The following is an 11266-nucleotide window of genomic DNA, read 5'->3' as shown; positions in this document are numbered from 1 at the left end:
GAGAACGAACAAAAGGGAAAAACCTTCTTGACCTAATCCTCACAAATCTACCTGTCCCAGATGCATCTGTCTATGATAATAAATTTGTAGGAGTGACCACTGCACAGTCTGTGTGAAGATGAAGTTCCGCTTGCACACTGAGGACACCCTCCATCGTGTTGTGTGGCACTACCACTGTGCTAAATGGGATGGACTCAGAACCGATTTAGCAGTTCAAAACTGGGCATCCATGAGGCGATGTGAGCTATCAGCAGCAGCAGAATTGTATTCAACCACTATCTCATGGCCCGTATATCCCTCACTCTACCATTACCATCAAGCCAGAGGACCAACCATCGTTCAATGAGGAGTGCAGGAGGGTATGCCAGGAGCAGCACCAGACACACCTAAAAGTGAGGTGCCAACCTGGTGGTGAAGCTACAAGACTACATGTATGCTGAACAGCGGAAGCAGCATGCAAAGACAGAGCAAAGTGATCCCACAACCAACATGCAGTCCTGACATATCCCATTGTGAATGGTGGTGGACAATTAAAGAACTAACTGGAGGTGGAGGCTCCAAAAACATTCCTATCCTCAATGATGGGGGAGCCCAGCACGTCAGTGCAAAGGCCACGCTGAAGCTTTGCATCCATCTTCAGCCAGAAGTGCTGAGCAGATGATCCATCTCAGTCTCCTCCTGAGGTCCCCACCATCATAGATGTCAGTCTTCAGACAATTTGATTTACTCCACAAGAAATCAAGAAATGGCTGAAGGCACTGGATACAGCAAAGGCTATGGGCCCTGACAACATCTCAGCTGTTGTACTGAAGACCTGTGCTCCAGAACTAGCTGCACCCTTAGCCAAGCTGCTCCAGTACAGCTAGAACACAGGCATATACCCGACAATGTGGTAAATGACTCAGGTATGTCCTGTCCACAAAAAGCAGGACAAATCCAATTCAGCCAATCACTGCCCGATCAGTCTACTCTCGATCATCGGCAAAGTGATGGAAGGTGTCGTCGCCAGTGCTATCAAGCAGCACTTACTCAGCAACAATCTGCTCACCGATGCTAAGTTTAGGTTCCACCAGGGCCACTCGGTTCCAGACCACATTACAGCCTTGGTCCAAACATAGATAAAGGAGCTGAATTCCTGAGTTGAGGTGAGAGTGATTGCCCTGGATATCAAGGCAACATTTGCAAGAGTGTGGCATCAAGGAACCCTAGCCAAATTGAAGTCAATGGGAATCAGGGGCAAAACTCTCCACTGGTTGGAGTCAAAGGAAGATGGTTGCGGTTGTTGGAGACCAATCATCTCAGTCCCGGGCCATCACTGCAGGGATTCATCAGGGTAGTGTCCTTGGCCCAACTATTTTCAGCTGCTTCCTCAATGACCTTCCCTCCAACATAAGGTCAGACATGGGGATGTTCACTGATGATTGCGCAATGTTCAGTAACCATTCGCAAGTCCCCAGATGCTGCAGCAGTCCGTGTCTGCAAGCAGCAGGATCTGAACAATATTTAGGCTTGGGCTGATAAATGGCAAGTGACATTTGTGTCACACAAGTGCCAGGCAATGACTATATCAAACAAAAGAAAATCTAAACCTCTCTCCTTGATGCTCAATGGCATTATCATCACAGAATGCCCCAGCATTAACATCCTGGGGTTACCATTGACCAGAAACTTACTGGACCAGCCATATAAATTCTGTGGACTGCAGCGGTTTAAGAAGGCAGCTCACCATCACCTTCTCAAGGGCAATTAGGGATGGGCAATAAATGCTGGCCTAGCCAGCGATGCCCACATCCCATAAATGAATTAAAAAAATGGCTGGAATGTGGAGTTGAGGTTACCATCAGATCAGCTATGATCTTATTGAATGGCGGATCAGGTTCGAGGGGCCGAGTGGCCTACTCCTGCTCCTAATTCATATGTTTGTATGTATGTAATTCTTGTGATCTTGTGTATTGAATCGGTCAGGCTACAGTTAGAGTATAGTGCACAGTTTTGGTCTACATATAAAAAAGGACATAAAAGCACTGGAGAAAGTGCAAAAGAGGTATTTTGATGAGCACTTGAAACGCCATAGCATACAAGGCTACGGGCCAAGTACAGGGAAATGGGATTAGAATAGATTGGTGCTTGATGGCCGGCACGGACACGATGGGCTGAAGAGCCTGTTTCAGTGCTGTATAACTCTATGACTCTAAAAGCAGACCAGAGGTTGGAAATTCTGTGGCGAGTAACTCACCTCCTGACTTCCCAAAGCCTGTCCACCTCTAAAAGGCACAAGTCAGGAGTGTGATGGAATACTCTCCACTTGCCTGGATGAGCACAGTTCCAACAACACTGGAGAAGCTCGACACCATCCAGGACAAAGCAGCCACTTGATTACCATCCCATCCACCACCTTAAACATTGACTCCCTCCACCACCAGTGCACAATAGCAGCAGTGTGTAGCATCTATAAGATAAACTGTAGCAACTTGTCAAGCCTCCTACGACAGTACCTTCCAAACCTGTGACCTCTACCACTGAGAAGAACAAGGGCAGCAGATGCATGGGAACACCACCACCTGCAAGTTCCCCTCCAAGTCACACACCATCGTGACTTGGAACTATATCGCCGTTCCTTCACTGTCACTGGATCAAAATTCTGGAACTCCTTCCTTAACAGCACTGTGGGTGTACCTACATAACATGGACTGCAGCGGTTCAAGAAGGCGGCTCACCACCACCTTCTCAAGAGCAACTAGGGATGGTCAATAAAATTTGGTCTTGCCAGCGACACCACATCCCAAGGATGAATTTTAAAAAATCAATCCCCCCAAAAATATGTTAAAGATAAACACTAGAAAGCAAAAAAAAAACTTAGCTATAATATTTAGCTAAAGCTGGTTAGTTCTCATTGCTATGCAGCTTGTGATGCTCACTAAACACACCCCCATTGCGGTTGAGTAATATTGTTTGACCAGGTGTCTGATCTGTGCCAATAAGGGCTTATCAGACTGGCCAAAGTCCAGTTGCAGTGAATCACTGCAACTCAAGTTGTGCCAAATCTTGGCATGCAGCCTCCTATCTGCTTGTGTTTATTGTGTATAGCTCGTAAAAGCCAACATTAATCTCACTTTGAAACAATTAACCAGCCCTAGTTCCATAGAGTAAAGGGAAAGTAAAGCAGATTTCTTCCACTGAGTGTAGGAGTTGCTCTGCCCTGACTCGATTTTCTCTTTCAGTTTCTAGTGTCATTTAATGGTTGGTTGTAGAGTATGAGGAAACTGTAACAGGAGCCCCGGAGATTTCTTATCCATACAGTAAGTCGTGTGTCCTTGCATTGTACTGGATTTATTTCAGTTTCTTTCTGGAAGCAGGATTTTTTTGTTAAATGTGTCACCTCATATTGGCTATTGTAGTTGAAATAGTTGGAAATGTTATTCCTTTGTACTCTTGTGTGTTGTTAATCGTCGAATATACATGAGATGAATTAGAATTTCCACTTGTGTTGAAATCTGCCATCTTACTGTTTTCTTTACTACCTTTTGTGATTTTTTTATTGACATTAATGTTAGTGCTGAGCAATTGAACATTTCTGTTTCAGGAACTCTGTTAGCACAAAGGGAAAATACTGTAGATGCTGTAAAGCAGAAAAAAAAAACAGGAAATGCTGGAAATACTCAGCAGGTCGAGTAGCATCTGTGCAGAGAGAAACAGAGTCAATGCTTCAGGTCAATGACCTTTCATCAGAACTCAGTATACACTCTTAGATCATATAATATGCAGTTCAGCAAACCTCCACTGCTCTCGTTCAAAATACCTTCGCCAATGTTTGCAGCCCCTCTGCTACTATTTGAGCAGCTGCTCCCGAACTGCTGGCTCTGTTTCAGTCCCATGCTCCTGATCTTTGGTCACCTGGTGCAGAGGGAGGTGGGTAACAAGGAGGATCTCCTTGTGGGTCTTCTCTGGGGCCTGGTTGAGATGGCCATCCACAGGTCCAGCTTGGATATAATACTCTAAAAAATAGGAGCAGGACTAGGCCATAGGGCCCCCCGAACTGCTCCACCATTCAATAAGATCTTTACCTCAACTCCACTTTCCCACCTGATCCACATATCGCTCAATTCCCTCAATGTCCAAACACCTATCAATTTCAGACTTGAATATATTCAGCAATGGAGCATCCACAGCTCTCTGGGGTAGAGAATTCCAACGATTCACAATCCACTGAGTGAAAAAATTTATCTTCATTTCAGTTCTAAATGGCAAACCGCTTATCTTGAGACTATGCCCCTAGTTCTAGACTCTCCAGCCAGGGGAAACAGATTCTCAGTATCTACCCTGAAAAGCCCCTGAAGAATGTTATAAGTTTCAATAAGATCGCCTCTCATTCTTCTAAACTCCAGAGAATATAGGACCATTCTGCTCAATCAAGTGGCCAGTTGGGGGGGTTAGCGGGTGGTTGGCCACTCTGGCTGCCTGTCTCTCTTCCACCATCTTGCTCGTGCACGAGTAGCCCTGGAGAGGGACAGCCTGGTGTCCATTGCTTGAGGCTTTCTGCGACCCCTGGGCACCACAGGGTGAACACTGGGTGTAATATTTCGATTGATAAATTTCCTTTTTCCTTTATGGTTAAGTTCTTTATTAGCTGTGCCCCTTCAAAAAAGGAGGCACATTTATTTTGTTTTTGATTGGGGCAGTCCGGTGTTTACTTATTGGTTATTTTGGAAAAGTCATTCTATGAGCACTCGTATTGGACCAATGTGATAATTTCCCTTTCCAAAGCTGGCCTTTCCTGTGGCTTCTCTGTTTGAGATTGCCACTATATTCACAAGTTAGGAGTCGCTTTCTTCTTTGGGCTCATGCTAACTGGGAACAGTGTTGACGTTCCCAACAATGGACTTTTACAACCAACTGAGAGGAGTCTTTCCTCCCATCACATTGGAATGGATTTGAACAATTCTGCTTGAAGTAGAATATCTGTCTAATCCACTGCATCAGCTGATTCCCCAATGGCCTTTATAACATGAGCAGCATTTAGATTTTACTGATTAGAATATTTCAAAGCTTTACTGAAATATCTGAAATTTGAAGTTAACAAATCTTAGTTAAACAAATAAACTTTTATTACTTTATGTGCTATTATTATAATAATTGGAATAAGGATCTATTTAATCAACATTGTAACATCCAGCATAGGATGAAGTTCAGGATGGAAGCTGTCTTTTTCTAAGATACCCTGTTCTATTTATTATTCTACCATCTAAGAAAGGTGATGGGTCCCAGTCTTTGGACTCCAGTTGCTTAGCTGAAGGAAGACTAGAACAACTGAGGGGTACAGTAGCATAGTGGAAATGTTATTGAACTAATGATCCAGTGACATGAGTTCAAGTCTCATCATAGTACCTGGGAAATTTAAATTCAGCCAATTAAATAAACTTGGAATAAAAAGCTAATACCAATATTTTTTTTTCATTCTTTCGTGGGATGTGGGCAACGCTGGCAAGGCCAGCATTTGTTGCCCATTCCTAATTGCCCTTGAACTGAGTGGCTTGCTAGGCCTTTTCAGAGGGCAGTTAAGAGTCAGCCACATTGCTGTGGGTCTGGAGTCACATGTAGGTCAGACGAGGTAAGCATGGCAGATTTCCTTCCCTAAAGGACATTAGTGAATCAGATGGGTTTTTATGACAATCGATGATAGTTCTATAGCACCATTACTGACATTAGCTTTCAATTCCAGATTTCTATTAATTAATTGAATTTAAATTCCACCAGCTGCCATCGTGAGATTTGAACCTGCATTCCCAGTGTATCAGCCTGGGACTCTGGATTACTAGTTCAGTGACATTACCATTACGCCACCATCTCCCATAATGACGTTACTGGATTGTTATAAAAACCCATCTGGTTCACTAATCCCCTTTGGGGAAGGCAATCTGCCATCCTTACCCAGTCTGGCCTATCTATAACTACAGCAGTGTGGTTGACTCTCAACTACCCTCTGAAATGGCCTAGCAAACTAGTCAGTTGTATTCAAGAAAATAGCTCACCATCACCTTCTCAGGGGCAATTATGGTTGGGCAATAACTGCTGACTTTGCCAGTGGTGCCCACATCCTGTGAATTAAAAAGAAAAAAAAAATACATTCTATGGGGATCTGTGCATGTTTGATAAGCATCCGTAAACATTAACTTTAGGTCCATGCGTAACTTCGAGAGCTACTCTGGGCATAAGTTATGTCTCCACAAACTAGTTGAAATCCCCAAAATACATGGGCTGCATTTTAAGAGACATAAGAAAATGTGTCCCAACCGCACCGGCACCACATCATGCAGCCACCGCCATTCAAACGCGGCAGCTCATTTGCATGGCCACGGCACTCGCCACGCGCCCCCCCCCCCCCAGCGATGATGTGGAGGGGACGGGCAACAGAGTCCGGTGCCAATGCATAGGCATCGGCACCATTTTTAAAGGGCTTACAGCCCTCAATGGAGATTTTAAAGTTGAAGGGCCAGGTCAGTTCAATTCCCATAAAACTGAATTAAATTACCTTTAAATTCTTTTCCCCGTTTGCCCCCCATGCACCCACCAACCCCCGGTTCCCGCCCAATGGCATTTCCAAACATTTGTGCCCTTTCCCCCCTTGGAATTCGAATAATGAGAATTTGACCTCTCCCCCCCGCCAAAGTTCAGCAACTTTGCGCTTTACCCGTTCCCATCACCCACATCCCCCCCCCCGACCAATCCGCATCATTGTTACCATGCTCCCCGCATCCCACACAGAGAAAAAATCCTCCTGTCCCCTCCCTCAGATGTCACACCATGTTTCCCCAAATGGGGATTCGAAGGCACGACATTGTCCGCCCCCTGAATGAAGATTGGTGCTGCAATTAAGGAAGCGCGGGACCCTCATTAAATCAGGTATGTAAATTAGTTTACATATTGAATTGGGGGTCCTGTCGCCGAGCGGCAGGGCGGCTGCCACGAGGCCTTGCTGCCGCCGCCGAGATGAGCACAGAGCCTGCCACCGTGGGGGTTAGCAGTGGGCCTCCACCACACTGATTTTCATTGACCCCCCCCACCACCATTTCTGATGGTGGAGGGGCTTTAAAAGCCAGCCTCGTGTGTTCAAAAAAGAGTGCACATTGCCAACTCAAGTCACCATAGACATCACTTATGAGATATGAGGTAGTAAAATAGGGAATTTGTGGAATAAACCTTAATCTGGTATATTTGCCATTGATGGTGACTATTATTCTCTTCCAACTCTTTGGCTTTTCCTTGCAGTTAGAACTTATTTCCAATTGGTTGGTTGTTCTGCAAAAATGATTTCATAGATCATTTTGGGAGCCTTGTAAAAAGAGAGAAGATAAATTTTGGATGAGCATGTACGGAAACTGAGAAAGGCCTTAAGCTTTCTGTGGTTAATGATGTATCTGGATAGATCTCTGGACTTATTTACAATCTCCAGAAAGAGCATTGGTCTCTCTCTTCTCTTTGGCCTCCTTGTCTCGAGAGACAATGGGTGGTCAGTGGTTTGTGAAGCAGCGCCTGGAGTGGCTATAAAGGCCAATTCTAGAGTGACAGACTCTTCCACAGGTGCTGCAGATAAAATTGGTTGCTGGGGCTGTTATACAGTTGGCTCTCCCCTTGCGCTTCTGTCTTTTTTCCTGCCAACTGCTAAGTCTCTTCGACACGCCCGCCTTTATGGTTGCCCGCCAGCTCTGGCGATCACTGGCAACTGACTCACACGACCTGTGATCAATGTCACAGGACTTCATGTCACGTTTGCAGACGTCTTTAAAGCGGAGACAAGGATGGTCGGTGGGTCTGATACCAGTGACGAGCTCGCTGTACAATGTGTCCTTGGGGATCCTGCCATCTTCCATGCGGCTCACATGGCCAAGCCATCTCAAGCGCTGCTGACTCAGTAGTGTGTATAAGCTGGGGATATTGGCCGCCTCGAGGACTTCTGTGTTGGAGATACGGTCCTGCCACCTGATGCCAAGTATTCTCCGGAGGCAGTGAAGATGGAATGAATTGAGATGTCGCTCTTGGCTGACGTACGTTGTCCAGGCCTCGCTGCCATAGAGCAAGGTTCTGAGGACACAGGCTTGATACACGCGGACTTTTGTGTTCTGTGTCAGTGTGCCATTTTCCCACACTCTCTTGGCCAGTCTGGACATAGCAGTGGAAGCCTTTCCAATGCGCTTGTTGAATTCTGCATCGAGAGACAGGTTACTGGTGATAGTTGAGCCTAGGTAGGTGAACTCTTGAACCACTTCCAGAGCGTGGTCGCCGATATTTATGGATGGGGCATTTCTGACGTCCTGTCCCATGATGTTCGTTTTCTTGAGGCTGATGGTTAGGCCAAATTCGTTGCAGGCAGCCGCAATCCTGTCGATGAGACTCTGCAGACACTCTTCAGTGTGAGATGTTAATTCAGCATCGTCAGCAAAGAGGAGTTCCCTGATGAGGACTTTCCGTACTTTGGTCTTCGCTCTTAGACGGGCAAGGTTGAACAACCTGCCACCTGATCTTGTGTGGAGGAAAATTCCTTCTTCTGAAGACTTGAACGCATGTGAGAGCAGCAGGGAGAAGAAAATCCCAAAAAGTGTGGGTGCGAGAACACAGCCCTGTTTCACGCCAGTTGGGATAGGAAAGGGGTCTGATGAGGCGCCGCTATGCTGAAGAGCATTGGTAATACTTTTTAAATTGACATAGCTAAGTGATGAGCCAAAGACATGTGACCACCAAGAGTAGGAGAGAAGAAAATGTGTGTTGAGAGGCGGTGATTAGGCCACATCAAAACCTGTAGGAGGAAAGAGAAGAGGCAAGAAAATAATATGACTGCTGGCTCAGTAATCTGGAACATTCTTGGAGGAGTTAAAAGTATCAGTGACATCTTGGAAGCTTGTTGCATGGTTTATTTGTATTTTGGGAAAATTAATGTAGAGTACTGACATTCTGTTATGGCAGCAGTCTTGCAGTTCAAGTTAACATAAACTACAGTCTTGTGATAGGGTTGGCACAAGGTAATGTCTTGACCATAATGCAATGAAACACATTCCTAGCAGGCTTCCTACATTCTACCCTCAGTAAACTTGAGGTCAGCCAAATCTCTGCTGCCCGTGTCCTTATTGCACCAAATCCTATTCACCCATCAACCCTCTGCTCGCTGACTGACATTGACTCTCGGTAAGCACTGCCTCGATTTTAAAATTGTCGTCCTTGTTTTCAAATCCCTCCATGGCTTCGCCCCTCCCTACCTCTGTCAGCTTCTCCAGCCCCACAAGCCTCTGAGACATCTATGTTCTTCTAATTCTGGTCTTTTAAGCATTCCCAATTTAAATCACTCTGCCATTAGTGGCTGTGCCTTCAGCTGCATAGGCCCTAAGCTCTGGAATTTCCTCCGTAAACCTCATCGCCTCTCTACCTTTCTCTCCTCCTTTAAAATGCTCCTTAAAATGTACCTCTTTGACCAAGATTTTGCTAATATCGCCTAATGTGGCTCAGTGTCAAATTTTTCTTTATAATGCTTCTGTGAAGTACCTCGGGACAGTTAAAGGCGCCATAAATATACAAGTTGTTATAAATATTGTTGTGCAGAAGCAGGTTGTTAGACCTGTTTAACATTGCCCTAGACCAGATTAAAGGTAATTACCGGTTGAATGTTACAGCATTAGATGGATCCACGAACCTCTACTATTTATTAATTTCCTTAATTAATTAACAATTAGGAAGTGATCATAACAAACCACCAACCAAACAAAACTGATAAGAATGCTTCAATCGTTGCATAGTTATGCTTGGGCAGGTAAACTCAATGATTTACATTCTCAATCCCCCTTTCTACCTGATCCTCCCTGTAGCAGAAACAAAAGCACAATTTGGCTGGATGAAGGTATGTGCTACAACTTATATCTCAGCCAGTTCTTCTTCTATCCTAGAGCAGTAATTTATCATCACAAGGCAGCCATAAGGGACCTTCAGTTGCCTTCGATAGTCCATGGAGGTGAAAAATGTGACAACATTTCTATTCTTGAACACCAGTCGATGACCTCTCCTTGAAAGTGTATATCTGTGGACATCTGATGGGAAGTGAGTCAGCTCGACAAAAACAGCTCAGCTTTAATGTCCATCATTCTTTATCAAGTGAACTGCTGACACTCATTGACAAGACTCACATCTGGAAAGGCTACTGGGATTCTACAGAACTATCACCCAGCATGAGTCCACATCTTCAGAAAAGGGAGGAAATTGAAAACACTTCTATTAATTTTCTCAGACTTCTAAAAAATAAACTTAATGAAGTACTCCTTCTTTTGGGCTCTGGTTTACGTTTGAAAATAAACGTGCTGAGGTTTGCTCGTGTATCCTTTGTGAATCTATAAATAATTACTTGTTACCTCAATAGCGTTAGAAACCAATGGCTCATCCAAACATCTGCTGCCCATAGCCCATTGTGCAACAAACCCTATTCACCAATCACCCTTTTGGTCGCTGATCTATCTTGGCTCCTGGTCCGGAAAAGCCTCGCTTTTAAAATTCTCATCCTTGTTTTCAATATCTTCTTAATAAAAACAGCGAATGCTGGAAATATTCAACAGTTCAGGCAGCATCAGTGAAGAGAGAAACAGAGTGAATGTTTCGGGTTCATGACCTTTTGTCATGTCTTGTAAAATTGTATCTTGTAAGACATTCCTTAACAGGTAACTCTTTGATCAAGCTTTCAATCACCTGGCCTAATATCTTCTTATGTGGCTCATTGGCAAATTTTATTTGATAACACTCCTGCAAAGCACCTTGGGACATTTAATTTCATTAAAGGCACTATGTAAATGCAAATTGTTGTTAATTTAAGGATCACTGAAATCTCTTCCACACCAGGCAGGAACTCTTTTACTTCTTTCAGCTTTCTTTTCCTTCTACAACATTAAGATTTCTTAAGACCAAAGCTTAACATCGCCTAATCATTACTTCCCAAAGTACTTCATTTTCACTCCTGTTCTTCTCAACATTTGTGGTTTTCTGAACTCAGTTTCTCAATGATAAAAATATTAATGCCGAGAATTGTTCTGGATATGTGGGACTTCAGTTACGTGGATAGATCGGTGAAGCTGGGGGGGGGTTGTTCTCCTTAGAGAAAAGAAGGTTGAGAGGAGATTTGATAGAGGTGTTCAAAATCATGAGAGATCTGGACAGAGTAGATAGGGAGAAACTGTTCCTATTGGTGGAAAGGTGGAGAACCAAAGGATACCAATTTAAGGCGATTGGCAAAAGAACC

At 44.4% G+C, this 11266-nt stretch overlaps 1 protein-coding gene across 1 annotated transcript in view; it reads left to right on the top strand.

The window, feature by feature from the left end:
* Positions 1-3176: 3176 nt before the first annotated feature.
* Positions 3177-11266, top strand: part of zbtb16a (zinc finger and BTB domain containing 16a) — a 291732-nt gene continuing 283642 nt past the window's right edge. Inside the window, exon 1 of the mRNA XM_068054070.1 lies at positions 3177-3299. The gene's annotated coding sequence lies outside the window, so the exon portion shown is untranslated. The remainder of the gene's footprint in view (positions 3300-11266) is intronic.

This window comes from Heterodontus francisci, chromosome 22 (assembly GCF_036365525.1).
Source record: "Heterodontus francisci isolate sHetFra1 chromosome 22, sHetFra1.hap1, whole genome shotgun sequence".
Lineage (NCBI taxonomy): Eukaryota > Metazoa > Chordata > Chondrichthyes > Heterodontiformes > Heterodontidae > Heterodontus > Heterodontus francisci.
This window is presented reverse-complemented; position numbering and strand designations above follow the sequence as displayed.